The sequence below is a fragment of the Oncorhynchus nerka genome, unplaced genomic scaffold, assembly GCF_034236695.1.
Source record: "Oncorhynchus nerka isolate Pitt River unplaced genomic scaffold, Oner_Uvic_2.0 unplaced_scaffold_423, whole genome shotgun sequence".
NCBI classification, from domain to species: domain Eukaryota; kingdom Metazoa; phylum Chordata; class Actinopteri; order Salmoniformes; family Salmonidae; genus Oncorhynchus; species Oncorhynchus nerka.
The window spans coordinates 334,274-354,273 of record NW_027040490.1 but is presented as its reverse complement, the minus strand read 5'-3'; the positions used below and the strand labels follow the sequence as shown (position 1 = coordinate 354,273).

Sequence of the window (20,000 nt, the reverse complement as noted above, 5' to 3'; positions counted from 1 at the left end):
TGCTATACTGTACTTCTCTCTCTCTAACTCTAACTCTCTCTCTCTCTCTCTCTCTCTCTCTCTCTCTCTCTGTCTCTCTCTCTCTGTCTCTGTACCTCTCTCTGTCTCTGTCTCTCTCTCTAACTCTCTCTCTCTCTCTCCCTCTCTCTCTCTCTCTCTGTCTCTCTCTGTCTCTCAACACCCAGATGGAGTGGGATTCCTAGCAGTGATTTAGACTTTAGAGACACTGATATCCTGCTTTCATCCTCTCTCTCCCGCCATACCTCCCTCTTCGGAGTACTAGAGAGTATAAATGGCCTCGCTCCACCGTTCTCTCTCTCTCTCTCTCTCTCCCCAACCCTGTTTCAATTCAATTCAAAGGGCTTCATTGGCATGGGAAACATATGTTTACGTTGCCAAAGCAAACGGAAAAGACAAAAAACAAAAGTGAAGTAAACAAGAGAAACATAAGTAAACATTACACTCACAAAAGTTTTAAAATAATATAGAAATTTAGACATTATAGACATTTCAAATGTTATATTATTGGCTATGTACAATGTTGTAAACAGTGTGCAAGTAGTTGAAGTATGAAAGGGAAAATGAATAAACAGGTAAATACAGGCTATATTTAGAATGTTGTTTGTGTTCCACTGGTTGCCCTTTTGTCATGGCAACGGGCCAAACGTCCTGCTGCTGTGATTGGACACTGCGATATTATTGTCTAACATACAGCATATGAAAGTTTATCAACGTTCGAATTGTTTTCAAATTCCTCTCGTTCGATCCCCACCTCTCTTTCCATCCCCCCTCTCTCTTCTCTCTCTCTACTACCCTCTCTCTCCACCTCTCTCTCTTCCTCTCTCTCCACTCCCCTCTCTCTCTTCCTCTCTCTCCACTCCCCTCTCTCTCCACCCTCTCTTCCTCTCTTTCCACCCCCACTCTATCCACCTCTCTTTCCACCCCCTCTCTATCCCCCTCTCTCTCTTCCTCTCTCTCCACCCCCCTCCCTACCCTCAGTATATTCTAAAGGTCTCAGAACCTTTAGCAGCAGCGTCAACAGCTGAATTTCTGTCTTAAAAGATCTGGGACCAGGCTAATTAACTACTAACTACATACAATACTACTAAATGTTTTAAGGTCGGGGTCAATTCAAACTAAATGTTTTAACTTCTTCGAGATAGGGGGCGCTCTTTTAAGTTGAATTAAATTAATAATTCAAACTAAATGTTTTAAGGTCGGGGTCAATTCAAACTAAATGTTTTAAGGTCGGGGTCAATTCAAACTAAATGTTTTAAGGTCGGGATCAATTCAAACTAAATGTTTTAAGGTCGGGATCAATTCAAACTGAATGTTTTAAGGTCGGGGTCAATTCAAACTAAATGTTTTATGGTCGGGGTCAATTCAAACTAAATGTTTTAAGGTCGGGGTCAATTCAAACCAAATGTTTTAAGGTCGGGGTCAATTCAAACCAAATGTTTTAAGGTCGGGGTCAATTCAAACTAAATGTTTTAACTTCTTCGAGATAGAGGGCGCTCTTTTAATTTGAATTAAATTAATAATTCAAACTAAATGTTTTAAGGTCGGGGTCAATTCAAACTAAATGTTTTAAGGTCGGGGTCAATTCAAACTAAATGTTTTTAACCTCTTAGGGCCAGGCCTGAATACTGCCCCTTCTGGAGGAATTCGGCACCCATATAAACCATGATAAATTTTTGTCAAAAGTTGCTAATATATGCATATAAACATTATTATCGAATAGGAAACACTCTAAAGCTTATAAAACCGTTTAAATTTTGTCTCTAGCTAAAGCAGAAGTCTCAGGGCATGCATTCTCCCAAAGTCTCTCTTGTAATGGGAAAAGTTGCCATCACTTTGACGTCATCGTATACACACTTCCCAAACAGCTATAACCATGGAAACAGTTTCTACGTCTTCAGCGTGAAGCCTGCTTTCGATGAGGCGTGTAACTGTGAGAATCGCGCGCTCACGAGACGTTCAGCGTGCCCAAACGTCCCGGTGACGCAAAAAAAAGTTTCACCAATGGGAGCTGGGAAATTTCTCTCTCTTTCTCTCAGGACGGACTGAACAACGTGTGCTTATCTGTTCGCCCTCACGATTGCTGTAGACCTTTATAACATGCTAAGGCTTAATTATAAACATAGTTTGACAAGTTTACTCGAAATATAATGTATACTTTCGACGTTTTGGTGCGCATCCACTTGAAATTTGCATACATTTCGACCGAAAAGTGTCTAGTTTGAGAACGGAAAGACACAGACTTGAAAACTGAACGCTAACTTGGTGAGTATTAACCCTTCCACGTCTTCTGAAGCAAGAACAGCCATGGTAAGGGAATATTTACGTCTTCATTTTGGGTTTCTGTCGACTCCATGATAGAGGAGTCAGTATGCTAAATGAGAGCGCCGACTCTCTATTATAGCCTAGTAAACGCCAAATGTAACGTTAAAAATAATTGTAACATAGCAATTGCATTTAGAAGAAGTTTATCTTGCCATACATATGTAAAACATGCATATTTAGTCAAAGTTTATGATGTGTATTCCTTGTTAGCTGACGTTATCTGCCGGAGCTATTTATTTCTCCTGACATTGCAGTAGCATTTTTTGAACGATGCATAATTGTAAACAGAGATTTATGGATATATATTGCATATTATTGAAAAAGAAATGAATGTACTGTGTAACATGTTATATTACTGTCATCTGATGAAGATTTCAAAAGGTTAGTGAAATGATTTTTCTTTTAATCCTGCGTTTGTTGATTGCATATTTTTTCCTACTTGGCTAAGCTAATGAGGTATGTATGCAGTGGTGGTTGGACATAAATATGTGCTATGTTTTCGCCGTAAAACATTTTAGAAATCTGACTTGCTGGGTAGATAAATAACTTCTTTATCTTTCATTTGAGCCATTTTTCAAGCGATTCTGTGGAGGTTAAATATTTTTAGGATTATTTCTTGCGTTCCCTGCGCCACATTACAGCTCAGGGGGGGTGGGGTGAGTTCCCAAAGGGGAACTAGTAGCTCTGGTCGGGATCAATTCAAACTAAATGTTTTAAGGTCTGGATCAATTCAAACTAAATGTTTTAAGGTCTGGATCAATTCAAACTAAATGTTTTAAGGTCGGGATCAATTCAAACTAAATGTTTTAAGGTCTAGATCAATTCAAACTAAATGTTTTAAGGTCGGGGTCAATTCAAACTAAATGTTTTAAGGTCGGGATCAATTCAAACTAAATGTTTTAAGGTCGGGATCAATTCAAACTAAATGTTTTAAGGTCTGGATCAATTCAAACTAAATGTTTTAAGGTCGGGGTCAATTCAAACTAAATGTTTTAAGGTCGGGGTCAATTCAAATTTACTACTGATGAAATAAAGGTTGGATTCAAGCACTGAGCAAATTTCAGGTCTGCTGAGTGCAAACTTGAACGTTGTGAAAATTCCATGTAACATCCGGTGCACTTTTACTGTGAACACTGAGGCCGTAGCTGCTTTAAGTTACAGTTTTACTGTGAACACTGAGGCTGGAGCTACTTTAAGTTACAGTTTTTACTGTGAACACTGAGGCTGTAGCTGATTTAAGTTACAGTTTTACTGTGAACACTGAGGCCGTAGCTGCTTTAAGTTACAGTTTTACTGTGAACACTGAGGCTGAAGCTGCTTTAAGTTACAGTTTTACTGTGAACACTGAGGCTGGAGCTACTTTAAGTTACAGTTTTACTGTGAACACTGAGGCTGTAGCTGCTTTAAGTTACAGTTTTACTGTGAACACTGAGGCTGTAGGTGCTTTAAGTTACAGTTTTACTGTGAACACTGAGGCTGTACCTGCTTTAAGTTACAGTTTTACTGTGAACACTGAGGCTGTACCTGCTTTAAGTTACAGTTTTACTGTGAACACTGAGGCTGTAGCTGCTTTAAGTTACAGTTTTACTGTGAACACTGAGGCCGTAGCTGCTTTAAGTTACACTTTTACTGTGAACACTGAGGCCGTAGCTGCTTTAAGTTACACTTTTACTGTGAACACTGAGGCTGTACCTGTTTTTGCACCTGTTTTTTTTGCCCCCCCTCCCCCAAAAATGTCATAAATAGCTTCAGGTTATTGAGAAGTCATTTGAAAATATATCTATTTTTTTCTATTATTCAATTGGAATTTGGGGTTTACTTCCTGACATGTATGATAGCGAGCTACAGTAGCTACAGCTAATTATTCAATTGGAATTTGGGGTTTACTTCCTGCCATTTACTTCCTGTACCTTAGTAGCAGAGTCGACGGCGGAGCCTCTCTCCAGTAGTTCTTCCACCAGGTCCTCATGGCCCTCCTTAGCTGCCAGGTGCAGCGCATTCAGACCATTCTGTAACAGAGAGAGAGACAGGCCTGGAGTCAGTTGATAAACATAAGAACTAAGGCATTCAAACTGTTCTATGACAAGAAACACAGGTCTTAGGTCAGTGATATAAACATAAGAACCTTGTTCCCTTTATAGTGCACTACTTTTGACCATTCTATAACAGAGAGACAGAGAGACAGGCCTGGAGTCAGTTGATAAACATAAGAACTAAGGCATTCAAACCCTTCTATAACAAGAAACACAGGTCTTAGGTCAGTGATATAAACATAAAAACGAAGGCATTCAGACCGTTCTATGACCAGAAACACAGGTCTCGGGTCAGTGATATAAACATAAAAACCTTGTTCCCTTTATAGTGCACTACTTTTGACCAGGGCCCTATAGGGTAGTAGTGCACTACTTTTGACCAGGGCCCTATAGGTTTCCATTTGGGAGGGTTAGATTATTAAACCTAATAACTACGACAGATCATTCTATAACAGAGAGAGAGACAGGCCTGGAGTCAGTTGATAAACATAAGATGGGCCCCATAGGTTTCCATTTGGTAGACAACCTGAGTCAGTTAGACGGTAACACGAGAGCCAAGATATTCAGCCCGTTCCACAACAACAAACACAGGTCACTTCTGTGTATTTTATTTATTTATATCATGAAGATATTTGACTGTGTTATTGTTTTAGTGCTTTTTGGGGGGGGGCTTGAAGACCAATCAAAAACCTTTAAAAAAGTTGAAACGGAAGTCAGGATTTCCTGACACCGGATGTCAACAGAGTCAAACTGAATCAAGAGAACGGTTGTCAAGAGAACGGTTGTCAAGAGAACGGTTGTCAAGAGAACGGTTGTCTATCCCATTCAACTAGAGGAAACAATTAGACGTCCTTCTCATCTCAGCTCGTGTGTATCGGACTGTTACCTAGCAACGGGTACTTCTTAAAAACATGTCCGACATACAACATAAACAATCCCCCCCCCAAAAAAAGATAACAGTGTAGGATTTTTAAATAAGTAGCAACACTCCAAACCCACACGGAGACAATCAGTTGTAAAACATAACAGGTGTATCAGACTGTTACCTAGCAACGGGTACTATGTCCGACATACAACATAAACATAACAGGTGTATCGGACTGTTACCTAGCAACGGGTACTATGTCCGACATACAACATAAACAAAACAGGTGTATCGGACTGTTACCTAGCAACGGGTACTATGTCCGACATACAACATAAACATAACAGGTGTATCGGACTGTTACCTAGCAATGGGTACTATGTCCGACATACAACATAAACATAACAGGTGTATCGGACTGTTACCTAGCAACGGGTACTATGTCCGACATACAACATAAACATAACAGGTGTATCGGACTGTTACCTAGCAACGGGTACTATGTCCGACATACAACATAAACATAACAGGTGTATCGGACTGTTACCTAGCAACGGGTACTATGTCCGACATACAACATAAACATAACAGGTGTATCGGACTGTTACCTAGCAACGGGTACTATGTCCGACATACAACATAAACATAACAGGTGTATCGGACTGTTACCTAGCAACGGGTACTATGTCCGACATACAACATAAACATAACAGGTGTATCGGACTGTTACCTAGCAACGGGTACTATGTCCGACATACAACATAAACATAACAGGTGTATCGGACTGTTACCTAGCAACGGGTACTATGTCCGACATACAACATAAACATAACAGGTGTATCGGACTGTTACCTAGTAACGGGTAAACTATGTCCGGACTGTTACATACAACATAAACATAACAGGTGTATCGGACTGTTACCTAGCAACGGGTACTATGTCCGACATACAACATAAACATAACAGGTGTATCGGACTGTTACCTAGCAACGGGTACTATGTCCGACATACAACATAAACATAACAGGTGTATCGGACTGTTACCTAGCAACGGGTACTATGTCCGACATACAACATAAACATAACAGGTGTATCGGACTGTTACCTAGCAACGGGTACTATGTCCGACATACAACATAAACATAACAGGTGAGCGACTCAGCTTAAACAGCAACGGGGGAAACATCCTCTGGTCAGCTTAGATTCAACAGCTAATATGGTCCATTAGCAACACAAGGGAGATGACTCATTTGGAGATCAGTGTTTCTTACACAATAGGCATTCAGACAGACCAATGAGACAACAAGAGGAGACACAGATCTGAGGTCAGTTACGAGCATAAGAACCAAGGCATTCGGATCAATGTTGAAAGGGAACACAGATCTGAGGTCAGTTACAAGCATAAGAACCAAGGCATTCGGATCGATGTTCAGAGGGAACACAGAGCAGGTCATGAAATCACATAGAGCGTCAATACTGGGCTCCCGAGTGGCGCAGCGGTCTAAGGCACTGCATCTCTAGTGCTAGAGGCGTCACTACAGTCCCTGGTTCGATTCCAGGATGTATCACAACCCAGCCGTGATTCGGATCAATGTTCAAAACAATTACTTAAAAGCTTCTTCTTCTTTTTTTACAATGACGGCCGGATGTGTTACAGCCTGGAATCGAACCAGGGACTGTAGTGACACCTCTTGCATAGGCTTATTATTCAGTTTTGGCTTTAAATCTCTACGTCGTCACATTTAGCCAATTCAACCTAACAGCTGTGTTGCTGCAGCTTCTTTGTTGTAATACAGCACAGATCCTGGATCAGTTGTAAACCCAACAGCGTGAGTCTTTGTCGCATTACAGCACAGATCCTGGATCAGTCGTAAACTCAACAGGTTTTTAACAGGGTGCCGTTTGTGATACACACAAGATGTCAACATGGCTCAGGTAGCTAGCTACATCCACTGATAACTGAAGACAAGGATAATATACGTACAGCTGTTGTAAAGGATAACACACACACACACACACACACACACATCACCTCGTCCTCGTCTTCATCCATCCTGTCATGTGTAGCCAGAGGAGCGAGAGGAATCCCAGCCCTCTCCTCCTCCTTCTCCTCCACCTGACTATCTCACTTCTAAACTCTTCTCCTCTATTCTTTATCTTTTCTCTCTTCTTCTTCTGGTCTGGTAATCTCTCTTTCTTCTGTTCTGGTAATCTCTTCTTCTGTTCTGGTACTCTCTTCTTCTACTGTTCTAGTACTCTCTTCTTCTGGTCTGGTACTCTCTTCTTCTACTGTTCTGGTAATCTCTTCTTCTTCTGTTCTGGTACTCTCTTCTTCTACTGTTCTAGTACTCTCTTCTTCTGTTCTGGTACTCTCTTCTTCTACTAATCTGGTACTCTCTTCTTCTTCTGGTCTGGTACCTTCTTCTTCTGGTCTGGTAATCTCTCCTTCTTCTGGTCTGCTACTCTCTTCTTCTTCTGGTCTGGTAATCTCTCCTTCTTCTGGTCTGCTACTCTCTTCTTCTGGTCTGGTAATCTCTCCTTCTTCTGGTCTTCCAGAGGTTTGGATGTTAAAGGTCCTGTCTGCCTTCTCCTGCCCCCCCTGCGGGCTCTCTCAGTCGGGTTGAGAGAGGAGCTACTGTCCCTCCTGGCTGGTCCTGGAGCCTTCTATGCCACTGTAGTAAAGAGAGGTGTTCCCCTTATCCCTGTCTCTGTTCATCCCCCCCCCCCCCCACACACACACACACACACACGCACGTACACACACAGTGAGTCGTTCAAATGCCAAAGAGCCATGGGGTACGGGCTTTCTGCACTGTCACAGAGACTATCAAGGACACACACATTTAGGAGCTTCTGAAAATGTCACGGGAAACGTAGCGGTCTGCATTCCGGACAGGGGCCATAGAGTTTGATAGAGCACACACAGTGTGTTAGAGTCGCCTGGAAGGAGGAGGTGTGTCTCAGAAAGGAGAACACGGGGCCATAGAGTTTGATAGAGCACACACAGTGGATTAGAGTCGCCTGGAAGGAGGAGGCGTGTCTCAGAAAGGAGAACAGGGGGTCATAGAGTTTGATAGAGCACACACAGTGTGTTAGAGTCACCTGGAAGGAGGAGGTGTGTCTCAGAAAGGAGAACACGGGGCCATAGAGTTTGATAGAGCACTCACAGTGTGTTAGACTCTTCTGGAAGGAGGAGGTGTGTCTCAGAAAGGAGAACACGGGGCCATAGAGTTTGATAGAGCACTCACAGTGTGTTAGACTCTTCTGGAAGGAGGAGGTGTGTCTCAGAAAGGAGAACACGGGGCCATAGAGTTTGATAGAGCACTCACAGTGTGTTAGACTCTTCTGGAAGGAGGAGGTGTGTCTCAGAAAGGAGAACAGGGGGTCATAGAGTTTGATAGAGCACACACAGTGTGTTAGAGTCACCTGGAAGGAGGAGGTGTGTCTCAGAAAGGAGAACAGGGGGTCATAGAGTTTGATAGAGCACACACAGTGTGTTAGAGTCACCTGGAAGGAGGAGGTGTGTCTCAGAAAGGAGAACAGGGGGTCATAGAGTTTGATAGAGCACACACAGTGTGTTAGAGTCGCCTGGAAGGAGGAGGTGTGTCTCAGAAAGGAGAACAGGGGGTCATAGAGTTTGATAGAGCACATACTTAGAAGGCTTCAAAGAGCAAAGATGAACCTCAGCTGATAACACTCTGTCAGGTCAACTCAGTCATAATCATGTGACACACCATGCCCTTTCATTGGCCAGCAGTTCAATATCAGGTTTCAAATACCTGGTCATTTCTGTACCAGGAAATGGAGTGCAACAAAATATATCTCAGTTTCCAGGGACGGACCTGGTTGGTCCTCACTGACGTAAACCTAGATGGCAGAAATGTTGTGGACAGTCCTTGGTTCAAATACTATTTCAAATATTCCAAATAATTTGTGGCTGATTCATAGACACATATTAAGCCCTGACTTGGACTAAAAAGCATTCGCCATAGAGATTCTCTACTGAAAGTGCTTTTAAGAACAGGACCATGTGTAATCTGTGTCTGGGAAACTGGCCCCAGCATTAAGAACAGGACTAGGACTAATCTGTGTCTGGGAAACTGGCACCAGCATTAAGAACAGGACTAATCTGTGTCTGGGAAACTGGCCCCAGCATTAAGAACAGGACTAATCTGTGTCTGGGAAACTGGCCCCAGCATTAAGAACAGGACTAATCTGTGTCTGGGAAACTGGCACCAGCATTAAGAACAGGACTAATCTGTGTCTGGGAAACTGGCACCAGCATTAAGAACAGGACTCGGACTAATCTGTGTCTGGGAAACTGGCACCAGCATTAAGAACAGGACTAATCTGTGTCTGGGAAACTGGCCCCCAGCATTAAGAACAGGACTAGGACTAATCTGTGTCTGGGAAACTGGCCCCAGCATTAATAACAGGACCAGGACTAATCTGTGTCTGGGAAACTGTCCGCCAGCATTAAGAACAGGATTAATCTGTGTCTGGGAAACTGGCACCAGCATTAAGAACAGGACTAATCTGTGTCTGGGAAACTGGCACCAGCATTAAGAACAGGACTAATCTGTGTCTGGGAAACTGGCCCCCAGCATTAAGAACAGGACTCGGACTAATCTGTGTCTGGGAAACTGGCACCAGCATTAAGAACAGGACTAATCTGTGTCTGGGAAACTGGCCCCCAGCATTAAGAACAGGACTAGGACTAATCTGTGTCTGGGAAACTGGCCCCAGCATTAATAACAGGACCAGGACTAATCTGTGTCTGGGAAACTGTCCGCCAGCATTAAGAACAGGATTAATCTGTGTCTGGGAAACTGGCCCCCAGCATTAAGAACAGGACTAATCTGTGTCTGGGAAACTGGCCCCCAGCATTAAGAACAGGACTAGGACTAATCTGTGTCTGGGAAACTGGGCCCAGCATTAAGAACAGGACTAATCTGTGTCTGGGAAACTGGCCCCCAGCATTAAGAACAGGACTAATCTGTGTCTGGGAAACTGTCCCCCAGCATTAAGAACAGGACTAATCTGTGTCTGGGAAACTGGCCCCAGCATTAAGAACAGGACTAATCTGTGTCTGGGAAACTTCCCCCCCAGCATTAAGAACAGGACTAATCTGTGTCTGGGAAACTGGCCCCCAGCATTAAGAACAGGACTAATCTGTGTCTGGGAAACTGGCCCCAGCATTAAGAACAGGACCATGTGTAATCTGTGTCTGGGAAACTGCCCGCCAGCATTAATAACAGGACCATGTGTAATCTGTGTCTGGGAAACTGTCCCCAGCATTAAGAACAGGACTAGAATCACAATGACACCCTATGGAACCAATATAACCACAATAACACCCTATGGAACCAATATAACCACAATAACACCCTATAGAACCAACAGAACCACTATAACTCCCTATTGAACCAATAGAACCACCACAATAACACCCCATGGAACCAATATAACCACAATAACACCCTATGGAACCAATAGAACCACTATAACACCCTATGGAACCAATAGAACCACAATAACACCCTATGGAACCAATAGAACCACTTTAACACCCTATGGAACCAATATAACCACAATGACACCATATGGAACCAATAGAACCACTATAACACCCTATGGAACCAATAGAACCACTATAACACCCTATGGAACCAATAGAATCACAATAACACCCTATGGAACCAATAGAAGCACAATAACACCCTATGGAACAAATATAACCACTATAACACCCTATGGAACCAATAGAACCACAATAACACCCTATGGAACCAATAGAACAACAATAACACCCTATGGAACCAATAGCACCACAATAACACCCTATGGAACCAATAGCACCACAATAACACCCTATGGAACCAATAGCACCACAATAACACCCTATGGAACCAATAGCACCACAATAACACCCTATGCCAGTAGTTGTATAAACCAATGGAATCCCCTGCCCTATGGAACCAATAGAACCACTATAACACCCTATGGAACCAATAGAACCACTATAACACCCTATGGAACCAATAGAACCACTATAACACCGTATGGAACCAATAGAACCACTATAACATCCTATGGAACCAATAGAACCACTATAACACCATATGGAACCAATAGAACCACTATAACATCCTATGGAACCAATAGAACCACTATAACACCCTATGGAACCAATAGAACCACTATAACATCCTATGGAACCAATAGAACCACTATAACACCCTATGGAACCAATAGAACCACTATAACACCCTATGGAACCAATAGAACCACAATAACACCCCTATGGAAACAATAGAACCACTATAACACCATATGGAACCAATATAACCACTATAACACTATATGGAACCAATAGAACCACTATAACACCCTATGGAACCAATAGAATCACAATAACACCCTATGGAACCAATAGAAGCACAATAACACCCTATGGAACAAATATAACCACTATAACACCCTATGGAACCAATAGAACCACAATAACACCCTATGGAACCAATAGAACAACAATAACACCCTATGGAACCAATAGCACCACAATAACACCCTATGGAACCAATAGCACCACAATAACACCCTATGGAACCAATAGCATCACAATAACACCCTATGGAACCAATAGCACCACAATAACACCCTATGCCAGTAGTTGTATAAACCAATGGAATCCCCTGCCCTATGGAACCAATAGAACCACTATAACACCCTATGGAACCAATAGAACCACTATAACACCCTATGGAACCAATAGAACCACTATAACACCCTATGGAACCAATATAACCACTATAACATCCTATGGAACCAATAGAACCACTATAACACCATATGGAACCAATAGAACCACTATAACATCCTATGGAACCAATAGAACCACTATAACACCCTATGGAACCAATAGAACCACTATAACATCCTATTGAACCAATAGAACCACTATAACACCCTATGGAACCAATAGAACCACTATAACACCCTATGGAACCAATAGAACCACAATAACACCCCTATGGAAACAATAGAACCACTATAACACCATATGGAACCAATAGAACCACTATAACACTCTATGGAACCAATAGAACCACTATAACACCCTATGCCAGTAGTTGTATAAACCAATGGAATGGGGGTCCCCTGCCCTATGGAACCAATAGTACCACTATAAAACTCTATGGAACCAATAGAACCACTATAACACCCTATGGAACCAATATAACCACTATAACACCCTATGCCAGTAGTTGTATAAACCAATGGAATTGGGGTCCCCTGCCCTATGGAACCAATAGAACCACTATAACACCCTATGGAACCAATAGAACCACAATAACACCATATGGAACCAATATAACCACTATAACACCCTATGGAACCAATAGAACCACTATAACACCCTATGGATCCAATAGAACCACTATAACACCATATGGAACCAATAGAACCACTATAACACCCTATCGAACCAATAGAACCACTATAACACCCTATGGAACCAATAGAACCACTATAACACCCTATGGAACCAATAGAATCACAATAACACCCTATGGAACCAATATAACCACAATAACACCCTATAGAACCAATAGAACCACTATAACTCCCTATTGAACCAATAGAACCACTATAACTCCCTATTGAATCAACAGAACCACCACAATAACAACCTATGGAACCAATATAACCACAATAACACCATATGGAACCAATAGAACCACTATAACACCCTATGGAACCAATATAACCACTATAACACCCTATGGAACCAATAGAACCACTTTAACACCCTATGGAACCAATATAACCACAATGACACCATATGGAACAAATAGAACCACTATAACACCCTATGGAACCAATAGAACCACTATAACACCCTATGGAACCAATAGAATCACAATAACACCCTATGGAACCAATAGAAGCACAATAACACCCTATGGAACAAATATATCCACTATAACACCCTATGGAACTAATAGAATCACAATAACATCCTATGGAACCAATATAACCACTATAACACCCTATGGAACCAATAGAATCACAATAACACCCTATGGAACCAATAGAAGCACAATAACACCCTATGGAACAAATATAACCACTATAACACCCTATGGAACCAATAGAACCACAATAACACCCTATGGAACCAATAGAACCACTATAACACTCTATGGAACCAATAGAACCACAATAACACCCTATGGAACCAATAGAACAACAATAACACCCTATGGAACCAATAGCACCACAATAACACCCTATGGAACCAATAGCACCACAATAACACCCTATGGAACCAATAGCACCACAATAACACCCTATGGAACCAATAGCACCACAATAACACCCTATGCCAGTAGTTGTATAAACCAATGGAATCCCCTGCCCTATGGAACCAATAGAACCACTATAACACCCTATGGAACCAATATAACCACTATAACACCCTATGGAACCAATAGAACCACTATAACACCCTATGGAACCAATAGAACCACTATAACTCCCTATTGAACCAACAGAACCACCACAATAACAACCTATGGAACCAATATAACCACAATAACACCCTATGGAACCAATAGAACCACTATAACACCCTATGGAACCAACATAACCACAATAACACCCTATGGAACCAATAGAACCACTTTAACACCCTATGGAACCAATATAACCACAATGACACCATATGGAACAAATAGAACCACTATAACACCCTATGGAACCAATAGAACCACTATAACACCCTATGGAACCAATAGAATCACAATAACACCCTATGGAACCAATAGAAGCACAATAACACCCTATGGAACAAATATAACCACTATAACACCCTATGGAACCAATAGAACCACAATAACACCCTATGGAACCAATAGAACCACTATAACACCCTATGGAACCAATATAACCACTATAACATCCTATGGAACCAATAGAACCACTATAACATCCTATGGAACTAATAGAATCACAATAACATCCTATGGAACCAATATAACCACTATAACACCCTATGGAACCAATAGAACCACTATAACATCCTATGGAACCAATAGAACCACTATAACACTCTATGGACCCAATAGAACCACTATAACACCCTATGCCAGTAGTTGTATAAACCAATGGAATTGGGGTCCCCTGCCCTATGGAACCAATAGAACCCCTATAACACCCTATGGAACCAATAGAACCACTATAACACCATATGGAACCAATAGAACCACTATAACACCCTATGGAACCAATATAACCACTATAACACCCTATGGAACCAATAGAACCACTATAACACCCTATGGAACCAATAGAACCACTATAACACCCTATGGAACCAATAGAACCACTATAACACCCTATGGAACCAATAGAACCACTATAACACCCTATGGAACCAATAGAACCACTATAACACCCTATGGAACCAATAGAACCACTATAACACCCTATGGAACCAATAGAACCACTATAACACCCTATGGAACCAATATAACCACTATAACCCCAAACTGTTATAGACCTATATCCATCCTGCCCTGCCTATCTAAGGTCTTTGAAGCCAAGTCAACAAAAAGGTCACTGACCATCTCGAATCCCACCGTACCTTCTCCGCTGTGCAATCTGGTTTCCGAGCCGGTCACGGGTGCACCTCAGCCACACTCAAGGTACTAAACGATATCATAACCGCCATCGATAAAAGACAGTACTGTGAGCCGTCTTCATCGATCTTGCCAACCGACTCTGTCAATCACCATATTCTTATCGGCAGACTCAATAGCCTCGGTTTTCGGATGACTGCCTTGCCTGGTTCACCAACTACTTTGCAGACAGAGTTCAGTGTGTCAAATCGGAGGGCATGCTGTCCGGTCCTCTGGCAGTCTCTATGGGGGTGCCACAGGGTTCAATTGGCCGACTCTTTTCTCTGTATAATCAATGATGTTGCTCTTGCTGCGGGCGATTCCCTGATCCACCTCTACGCAGACGACACCATTCTATATACTTTCGGCCCGTCATTGGACACTGTGCTATCTAACCTCAAACGAGCTTCAATGCCATACAGCACTCCTTCCGTGGCCTCCAAATGCTCTTGAGTAAAACCAAATATCGCTGCCTGCACCCGCATGCCCGACTAGCATCACCACCCTGGATGGTTCCGACCTTGAATATGTGGACATCTATAAGTACCTAGGTGTCTGGCTAGACTGCAAACTCTCCTTCTAGACTCACATCAAACATCTCCAATCGAAAATCAAATCAAGAGTCGGCTTTCTATTCCGCAACAAAGCCTCCTTCACTCACGCCGCCAAGCTTACCCTAGTAAAACTGACTATCCTTCCGATGGATGTCATCTACAAAATGGCTTCCAACACTCTACTCAGCAAACTGGATGCAGTCATCACAGTGCCATCCGTTTTGTCACTAAAGCACCTTATACCACCCACCACCGACTTGTATGCTAACGGCTGGCCCTCGCTACATATCGCCAGACCCACTGGCTCCAGGTCATCTACAAGTCCATGCTAGGTAAAGCTCCGCCTTATCTCAGTTCACTGGTCACGATGGCAACACCCATCCGGAACGCGCTCCAGCAGGTGTATCTCACTGATCATCCCTAAAGCCAACACCTCATTTGGCCACCTTTCGTTCCAGTACTCTGCTGCCTGTGACTGGAACTGCAAAAATAGAGACTTTTATCTCCCTCACCAACTTCAAACATCAGCTATCTGAGCAGCTAACCGATCGCTGCAGCTGTACATAATCTATTGGTAAATAGCCCACCCATTTTCACCTACCTCATCCCCATACTGTTTTTATTTATTTACTTTTCTGCTCTTTTGCACACCAATATCTCTACCTGTACATGACCATCTGATCATTTATCACTCCAGTGTTAATCTGCATAATTGTAATTATTCGCCTACCTCCTCATGCCTTTTGCACACATTGTATATAGACTCCCTTTTTTTCTACTGTGTTATTTACTTGTTAATTGTTTACTCCATGTGTAACTCTGTGTTGTCTGTTCACACTGATGCTTTATCTTGGCCAGGTCGCAGTTGCAAATGAGAACTTGTTCTCAACTAGCCTACCTGGTTAAATAAAGGTGTTCTCAATAGCCTACCTGGTTAAATAAAGGTGTTCTCAACTAGCCTACCTGGTTAAATAAAGGTGTTCTCAACTAGCCTACCTGGTTAAATAAAGGTAAAATAAAAATAAATTAAAAAATAGATAAATAAAAAATAACACCCTATGGAACCAATATAACCACTATAACACCATATGGAACCAATATAACCACTATAACACCCTATGGAACCAATATAACCACTATAACACCCTATGGAACCAATATAACCACTATAACACCCTATGGAACCAATATAACCACTATAACACCCTATGGAACCAATATAACCACTATAACACCCTATGGAACCAATATAACCACTATAACACCCTATGGAACCAATATAACCACTATAACACCCTATGGAACCAATATAACCACTATAACACCCTATGGAACCAATATAACCACTATAACACCCTATGGAACCAATATAACCACTATAACACCATATGGAACCAATATAACCACTATAACACCCTATGGAACCAATATAACCACTATAACACCCTATGGAACCAATATAACCACTATAACACCATATGGAACCAATATAACCACTATAACACCCTATGGAACCAATATAACCACTATAACACCCTATGGAACCAATATAACCACTATAACACCCTATGGAACCAATATAACCACTATAACACCCTATGGAACCAATATAACCACTATAACACCATATGGAACCAATATAACCACTATAACACCCTATGGAACCAATATAACCACTATAACACCCTATGGAACCAATATAACCACTATAACACCCTATGGAACCAATATAACCACTATAACACCCTATGGAACCAATATAACCACTATAACACCCTATGGAACCAATATAACCACTATAACACCATATGGAACCAATATAACCACTATAACACCCTATGGAACCAATATAACCACTATAACACCCTATGGAACCAATATAACCACTATAACACCCTATGGAACCAATATAACCACTATAACACCATATGGAACCAATATAACCACTATAACACCCTATGGAACCAATATAACCACTATAACACCCTATGGAACCAATAGAACCACTATAACACCCTATGCCAGTAGTTGTATAAACCAATGGAATGGGGGTCCCCTGCCCTATGGAACCAATAGAATCAGGTATTTTATGTTTGTGGGATGTTTTACAGCTTTCCATGATAGACCTACTCTGGTCACTCTCTAACACACAGACCTCTCTAACACACACAGACCTCTCTAACACACAGACCTCTCTAACACACAGACCTCTCTAACACACAGAGGCCTCTCTGATACACACAGCGACCTCTCTAACACACAGACCTCTCTAACACACAGAGGCCTCTCTGATACACACAGCGACCTCTCTAACACACAGACCTTTCTAACACACAGAGGCCTCTCTGATACACACAGCGACCTCTCTAACACACAGACCTCTCTAACACACATAGATCTCTCTGATACACACAGCGACCTCTCTAACACACAGAGACCTCTCTAACACACACAGACCTCTCTAACACACACAGAGACCTCTCTAACACACATAGATCTCTCTAACACACAGAGACCTCTCTAACACACAGAGACCTCTCTAACACACAGCGACCTCTCTAACACACATAGATCTCTCTGATACACACAGCGACCTCTCTAACACACAGAGTCCTCTCTAACACACAGAGTCCTCTCTAACAGACAGAATCCTCTCTAACACACACAGAGTCCTCTCTAACAGACAGAATCCTCTCTAACACACAGATACCTCTCTAACACACAGATACCTCTCTAACACACAGAGACCTCTCTAACACACACAGAGACCTCTCTAACACACAGAGACCTCTCTAACACACAGAGACCTCTAACACACACAGAGAACTCTAACACACACAGAGACCTCTAACACACACAGAGACCTCTAACACACAGATAACTCTAACACACACAGAGACCTCTAACACACACAGAGACCTCTCTAACACACACAGAGACCTCTCTAACACACAGAGACCTCTCTAACACACAGAGACCTCTCTAACACACAGAGACCTCTCTAACACACAGAGACCTCTCTAACACACACAGAGACCTCTCTAACATACACAGAGACCTCTCTAACATACACAGAGACCTCTCTAACACACACAGAGACCTCTCTAACACACACAGAGACCTCTCTAACACACACAGAGACCTCTCTAACACACACAGAGACCTCTCTAACACACAGAGACCTCTAACACACACAGAGACCTCTCTAACACACACAGATACCTCTCTAACACACAGAGACCTCTAACACACAGATAACTCTAACACACACAGAGAACTCTAACACACACAGATACCTCTCTAACACACACACACACAGGGCACACACACCAGACTTAATCCTCTGTCCGGGTGAACTGTGAGAGAGGGACAAACAGATCCCTGTATCCATCTCACCACCTGGCTTATTCATTTAGCTAATGTACTAGCCTACAACACACACACACACACACACACACACACACACACACTCACAGACAGACAGACAGACACACACACACACACACACAGGTGATCGCTGATCCTTTGACCGAGCAGATCACATGGCAGCACGATATGTCCACATACTACCATCAGGCAGAGAGATTATGGTAACAACCCTTCTTGGTACCAGAAAAACATTTTTCAAAGCAAAGATGGGTTCTACCTGGAACCAAAAAGGGGTTCTCCTATGGGGACAGCAGAACCCTTTAGGGGTGTTAAGAGTGTACCACACACACACGCACACACACGTGCACACACACAGACACACATCAACTGTAGGGTACAGTTGGTCCTGTAATGAATAACAATGTAGTTTGGGGCCTCCCGGGTGGCGCAGTGGTCTAGAGCACAGTGCTAGCTGTGCCACCAGAGACTCTGGGTTTGAGCCCAGGCTCTGTCGCAGCCGGCCGCGACCGGGAGGTCCATGGGGCGACGCACAATTGGCCTAGCGTCGTCCGGGTTAGGGAGGGTTGGCCGGTAGGGATATCCTTGTCTCACCGCGCACCAGCGACTCCTGTGGCGGGCCGGGCGCAGTGCGCGCTAACCAAGGTCGCCAGGTGTACGGTGTTTCCTCCGACACATTGGTGCGGCCGGCTTCCGGGTTGGATGAGCGCTGCGTCAAGAAGCAGTGAGGCTTGGTGGTTGGGTTGTGTATCGGAGGACGCGTTTCTCTCTGCCGAGTCCGGACGGGTGTTGTAGCGTTGAGACAAGACTGGAACCTCAAATTAGATACCATGAAACTAGTAGTAGAAGGAGTAAACTGGGGAGTAGAAGGAGTAAACTGGGTAGAAGGAGTAAACTGGGGAGTAGAAGGAGTAAACTGGGGAGTAGAAGGAGTAAACTGGGGAGCAGAAGGAGTAAACTGGGGAGTAGACTGTAAGACAGGAAGAGAGGAGGAGAGGAAGAGGGGAAGAGAGGAAGAGAGGAAGAGAGGAAGAGGGGAAGAGAGGAAGAGAGGAAGAGGGGAAGAGAGGAAGAGGGGAAGAGGGGAAGAGGGGAAGAGGGGAAGAGGGGAAGAGGGGAAGAGGGGAAGAGAGGA

At 42.8% G+C, this 20,000-nt stretch overlaps 1 pseudogene; it reads right to left on the bottom strand.

Annotated features, from left to right (window-relative positions):
- The window catches only part of LOC135571270 (ankyrin-2-like), a 133,985-nt pseudogene that overhangs the window by 55,365 nt on the left and 58,620 nt on the right, over positions 1 to 20,000 (bottom strand).